The 6,609-nt window shown below is 52.3% G+C and overlaps 1 protein-coding gene and 1 long non-coding RNA gene across 2 annotated transcripts in view; both read right to left on the reverse strand.

Annotated features, from left to right (window-relative positions):
• Cyfip2 (cytoplasmic FMR1 interacting protein 2) overlaps nucleotides 1–6,609 on the reverse strand; it is a 103,821-nt gene that overhangs the window by 65,220 nt on the left and 31,992 nt on the right. The window lies entirely within an intron of this gene.
• Nucleotides 3,075–5,976, reverse strand: LOC105996776. Its single transcript, XR_001175622.1, has 3 exons — nucleotides 5,874–5,976; nucleotides 4,194–4,333; nucleotides 3,075–3,158 (listed from the first exon to the last, which is right to left on the reverse strand). It is a non-coding gene; the product is annotated as an uncharacterized LOC105996776 (long non-coding RNA).

Genomic DNA, 6,609 nt, shown 5'->3' on the forward strand with positions numbered 1-6,609 from the left:
CCGGACCCCCCCCCCCAAAAAAAAAGAATGCTACTAGGTCGTCTCTCTTTGCAAATAGTTGCATCTCAACAACAATAACACCAACGACAAAACAACCTTTTCATTGATTTAACTTGCACTCTGCCTCTCCGGTGCATAATAACTTTGTTAGGAGGTGAGCGTGATGCAGCTTAGAGTCTCATTACTTGTTAGAGCTCCAGCCAGCAGCAAATGTCATTGAAAAGACAGTTTCTCAAGAGAAAAGTCTTCCCTATTTCCATCACCTATTGTCCTTGAGATTGGAAAGACACTGTCATGGCTGTCGAAGGCCGGCCAGGAGAGGATGCAACCGTAAAGTGCAAAACCAAACAACTGCTCCCAGCAGGTGAGATTGGCGTGAGTGCATTCACTGGGTCTTGGCGGTGGCGGGTGGCCCCATTGCTGTGGGCCGGGATGTGGGCTGTGCCCCGGGGACGCGTCAGCTGACCTCTGTGGGGTTATTGTATAATCACCCTGGAATCCTGAGGGCAGGACCATGCGGTGTGGAACAAGGCCAGAGTGGAGCCTAGAGAGACTCAAGCTGTGCTCCTGACCCTTCTGGAAATGGTCCTGGAACCAATTACTAGAGGAGGTGAACAGCTTCTAGAAGCTGGAAAGAGCAAGGGGATGGATTCTCACCTAGATCCTCTGGGGAGAATTCAGCCCTGCCAGACGCTGGTGGCTCACAACTATAATCCTGGCTATTCAGGAGGCTGAGAGCTAAGGATCAAGGTTCAAGGCCAGCCTGGGGCGGGGGGAAAACCTGTGAGACTCTTATCTCCAGTGAACCACCTGAAAGCTAGAAGTGGTGCTGTGGCTCAAGTGGCCAGGGCTAGCTTTGAGAGCAGTAGCACAGGGACAACGCCCAGGTCCTGAGTTCAAGCCCTAGGACCAAACTCCAGGTAGAACTTCCGGCCAACAAAATGGCGGGAAGGTAATGGTTCCCATTCAGTCACCTGGCCTACAGTATTTTGTTACTGCAGCTGTAGATGACTAATACACACTCTGCATCCCGACCCTCATTTAATTTCCCAGGAATATCACAATTTACCTAGGGATACCTCACAGCCCAAATTCAGGGAGTTCCTGAAAATTCTGTGACATGTACCTCATTTCCAATGCCTCCTCCCCCAAACCTCTTCCCCCCCCCCCCGATTCTCATCTCTGATGGGTCCAATTCAAGTGGAGTAGAAAGAGTTCAGGACCACGAGTCGATCCTGGGGTTCAGGTCCCAGCCCAGGATTCTGATTCATCATTGTGGGAGCATGACCAACTTGCTTATTAACTTCTCCAGCCTTAATTTTCTCATCCCCCAAATGGGCATAATAATCCCTTTGCAAGTCCCAGACTATAATGAGATTCCGGGGATATCACGCAGAGAGCTGGCCTACATCATTTCAAAGGGCCACGCGCACACAAACTATCATTATCCTCCCACGGGGCCCCACCAGAGAGCCACCTCTGTCCTCGCAATTTACACACTCACCCACCCCCACCCCCACCCCGGAACCAGAGTTTAACCATGACAGTCACTCTTGGCGTATTTTCAGTTGTCAGTCTTGGGCTAAAGTTGGTCTGTTGTGCAGCCCTGAGTTAATTTAACATGTGTATGTGTGTGTGTGTGCGCACGCATATGTGCACCAGACCTGGGGCTTGAACTCACGGCCTGGGAACTGTCCCTGAGCTGCTTTTTGCCCCAGGCTAGTGTTCTACCACTCTGAGCCACAGCTGCACTTGCAGCGTGTGTGTGTGTGTGTGTGTGTGTGTGTTCTCTTTTGGTGCTGGGGATTGAACCCAGGACACTGTACTTGCTAGGTAAGTACTTTGCCACTGAGCTACTTCCCAGCTCCCAGCTTTTTTTTTTTTTTTTTTTGATGATTTATTAGAGATAAGAGTCTCACAGATCTTCCTGCCCAGGGCTGGCTTCAAACCACGATCCTCAGATTTCAACCTCCTGAGTAGCTGGGATTACAGGCGTGAGCCATGGGTGTCTGGCATGTTTCTTTAACTTTTAAGGACTCCGCGTTTCCCCATCGGTACAGTGAGTATTAAAGGGTCTGTGCACAGATTCAATGAGATACTGAGCCTAGATATTATTTGCCCAGCAGAAGGACTTAGAGAACGGGCTAGATCTGTTCCCTACCGTGATTCGCTGGGGACCAGGCCTGGCTCTCAAGCCAACCTTGGCTGTGTGTGCGGGGAGAGGCACGCAGTGCTGAGCACGCAATAGAGCTAAGCAAGCCCCAGTGAGGAGGCCCATGGGGCCACAGGCCCAGCCACGGAGTGGGAAATGGAGCCTTCCTCACATCTGGGGCTGTTTGAGAATAAATCCATGAGAACCCCACTGGGAAGGGGGATGGTCTCCTCCTCTTTTAGTGTCAAAAGCCAAAGGACAAAAACAATGACTGCCCAGGGCCCCGGTGGCTCACGCCTGTAATCCTAGCTACTCAGGAGGCTGAGATCTGAGGATCATGGTTCAAAGCCAGCCTGGGCAGAAAAGTCTGCGAGAATCTAATCTCCACTTAACCACCAGAAAGCTGGAAGTGGCGCCGTGACTCAAAGTGGTAGAGGCTAGCCTTTGAGCAAAAGAGCTCGAGACCCACGACTGACAAAAATAAAATACAATAGAATACAACCACCTGTTCCACTCACGAATCATTCCCGCCACCAACTTCCTCAACTCGGGAACTGGGCTATTCCCAAGGCAAGGCCGCTGTGCATCTTGCGTGAGGAATCCTTTGGGTTTTTGTCAAGACAGAAAATTCCACACATCTGATCATCTACGAAAAACCTCTAAGACAAGGAAGGATCTACTCACACTTGGAGCCCCGCCAAACCCAGGAGCTCCGGCAGGAAGTGGTGGGGGTTAAGATGGACTCAAGGTGGACAGGACTGCGGCGCTGGAAGCTGAGGGCTGCGGTGTAACCGGGGGCCAGGGCCGGCCTGGCCAGGCAGGACATGGGGGTAGCTGAGCCCCACCCCTCGTGCGGGAAGCTGCCCCAGCCCCGTCCCTCTGGCCGGGTTCACATCTGTGGGTCACAGAGACTTACCATGCTCGAGTGGACTGTCGCCTGCTCGATGTACCTGGCGATGCCGGTGACAAATGCATTTCTGTCCTCGAAGTTGGTGTCAAAGTTCGCCTGCGGAATGGAGGTGCAGAGCGCTCAAGAGGGAAATCACTGCTACCAAATGCCACCGCTCCAGGTGGAAATCTACTGCCCAGTGACCTCTCATCTTTCCCCTCTCTCCAAACAACAACCGCAACAACAAAACCCACGTATGACCCTCTCAATCCCAGTGGGCCAGGGCCGAGCCCCACAAGGAAATGCTCTGATTCCCAGTTGCCTGGCTTTTCAAACGTGACGCTCGACAAGCCACAGTCACGCAAACCCGGAGGCCTAGGGCAGGAGGATGGCGGTCTGAGGCCAGCCAGAAAACAAGTGTGAGGCCTTATGCGAAAAATAACGAAAGCGAAACAGGGCTGGAGGTGTGGCTCAAGGGACAGAGGGTCTGCCTAGCGAGTGCTAGGGCCCTGAGCTCAAAGCTCAGGACTGCCCCACCCTCCAAGGAAGTATGAGTGTATATGTGTGTGTGTGTGTGTTAGAGAGAGAGAGGGTGTGGTAATAGTTCTTGGCTATACTTTTCCGTGTTGCATGTAACAAGCCATATTTACAGAATGCAAAAATTCAACCCGGCTCTCGAGGTAGGAACAAATCAAATTTATAAGCGAAGCCTTCAAGCGTGAGCCTAATACAGCTAACCACTGAGCCAGACCGAGTGCTGGTGTTGACAGCATTGACCTAGCCGAGGGCTACTAGCAAAGGGATCCAGAGAGCTAAAACAACTTCTCAAATGAACATGTTCAGCACCGCCCGGTAACCTGGCCTGGGCAGAGCAGGGGTGGAGCAGGGCTGCCGAGCTGCAGGGGTGAGGGATCTCCCCACCACACCCAGACCCCACACAGCTGTGTGCAGTCCCGTCCTGGCTCATGACAGGATCTGCTCAGTGACCGCAGACTAACAAGCTCTGGGGAGGGGAGGGGTGTGGGGGGGGAGGGGAGTGCCCATCCCCAGTCTAGTCTAAGCCTGTGTCTGACCCCTCTGCCTTCAAGCCAAACCCTGGGGCAGGAATCCCCAGAGTCCTGGGCTCCCAGCATGCTCCGCAGTCTGCCCTACCTGGTACATGATGGAGGAGGGTGGGGGCTCGATGCATGGCTGCTGGTCGGGCAGGGGCAGCTCCTCCAGCAGATCCACGTTGGACAGGGCATCTTCCAGGGTCACGTGGGTCGTCATGGCTGCAGTCTCGGCGTTCCGCACTGAGGGGAGGGACAAGAGAGGACGTGGCAGGATGCAGGGGGCTCTGAAGTGCTTCGTTCAGCTCTTCTGCAGGCAGAGGGGAGGCGGGTGCACCCGGGCTCCCCGGCCACCCCTCTCCCTTCATCCCTTCTGCAGCGTCCCAAGCTCCTGTTTCTTCCGGGCAACAAGGCCAAGAAGTTTTTTGGTGACCCCCCCCATCCTCCCCTGGGAGCAGAGGTCAGCCTCAGCAATGGGCTTCTAGAACGGGGGTAGCAGCCCTCCACCTGCTGTTCTTCAGAATTCCTCAGTGACTATGCAGCACAGGACACCACGACTGCAAACATGCCTGTGTTTGCAAACACGAGCCACTGCAGGCCACAGCCCAGGGCTTGGTTTATTTATTTTTCATGCCACTACTGGGACTTGAACTCAAGGCCTGGGCGCTGTCCCTGAGGTTTTTGTGCTGAAGGCTCACGCCTAGAGCCACAACGCCATTCTAACTTCTTGGTAGTAGTTAAAATGGACATAGGAGACTCAGGGACTTTCCTGCCCAGGCTGGCTTTGAACCATGATCCTCACATCTCAGCCTCCTGAATAAGTAGGATTACAGGCGTGAGCCACTGATGCCTGGCAAGAGCCTAGATTTTATGGCTAATGAGTCTGGGATTCGAAGCATTCGGCCTTATTTGGAGTGACAGACGAGCTGCTATGTTTTGCTTTAGGACCTGCCCCAAAGCAATCAACCTTCAATGGATATTTTCATGTCCTGAACTCTGGTAGAGGACAGGGTTATCTACTCCACCCACCCCCCAACTTTGCTAAGCAATGAAGCTGAAAAGAATCTGAACAAGGCAGTTAACCAACTCCAGTAAGCTGCTTTTCTAAGAATTCAGCACCTAGCAAGCCAAACAGTGCTCCAATTTTTTTTTTCAAACCTATGTGAAACACCTACTAAAAAAACTCATAATGCACGATTGAGCCTACCAAAGAGCTTCCTGTGAGTTTCATCCACAAAGTGATATCCTACACCAAATGTGGTAGCACAAGCCTGTAATCCCCAGCACCCAGGGAGCTTAATTAAGCAGGAGGCCCACAAGTTCAAGGTTAGCCTAGGATCCATCGCAAGTTCCAGGAAGGCTGCGATAGACCGTAGGAAAAAAGAGAACAAAACCAAAGATAGAACCAAATAGAAAATGAAATTAGAAATCAATGATGCAAATTGTGGCCCCCCCCCAAAAAAATAAGACAAGTCTATCCTGCTGGAAACCTATCTAGCATGCAGAGGTTGTTCGGTACTGCTGGAATTGAAACCGAAATGATAACATATATAAGAGCTAAAAGACAGAGGGCATAAGTAAATGTCTGAAGTGCATCTAGAGGAAATCACTTCACTGGGCCTGAAGTTCCATTCAAACCCTAGCGAGCAAGTAAATAAATAAACAAACAATAAAACACAAAGGAATACAGAATCGAGGGACTGATCACTACCAATACAGAAATAAGTGTACAAAGCAAAATAAACAGTAAAGAGCGGTTAATAATAAATAATATGAACCCCACCTTTTAATGCCGGGGAGTCAAAAGGACACAGAGATCACCCTTCTCCACCGGCTCTGTGTCACCTCAAACTCCCGGCTGAGCTTCTATCAAGGCTGGAATTTCCTCTGGGAGGCAAAACAGTGTTGTGACACCCTGGGCCAGGGGCTGCAAAGAGCTCAGATGGGGGCAGTGTGAGCCCCAGGTCGGGGTGGGGGTAGAAGCGGGGTGGGGGTGGGGCAGATGGAGGCCCTGCCAGGGCCTCGCATTCTCCCCATCCTGAGCGTTCAGCTACACCTGCCCATGGACGGGCGCCATGGAAACGGAGCAGCCCAGGCCAATGAGGTCTCTCCACGCTTCAAGGTAACCCCTCCCCCTGCTCTCGGTGGAGGAGGCCAGGCGGGTCTCTGGGGGGTGATTTCAGGTCCTCTCCACACCTCTCCTTAGACCTCACCACTGCTAATGCATACCCAGGCCTCTCTCCTTTACATTAAGTCCTTTTGAGGGGAGGGGAGAGGGAGAGAGAGAGAGAGAGTGTGAGATGATTTTCTATAGGACATAATTACCGGCCACTTCCAAAGGCCCTGGTCACTCTCTTTACTCCATTAACTAATAATAAAGCGTGTATTTCTTTAGCCCTTGCTTGGACGTCGGAGCCACGTGGCTGTATTCCTGCCACGCAGCGCTCGCAGACAGACAGGATACTTAGCGCGCAGCTGCGTCTGCCGTGGGTATGTGCAAACTTTCCATCCGTGGCTCA

Source organism: Dipodomys ordii, unplaced genomic scaffold, assembly GCF_000151885.1.
Source record: "Dipodomys ordii isolate 6190 unplaced genomic scaffold, Dord_2.0 Scaffold135, whole genome shotgun sequence".
Lineage (NCBI taxonomy): Eukaryota > Metazoa > Chordata > Mammalia > Rodentia > Heteromyidae > Dipodomys > Dipodomys ordii.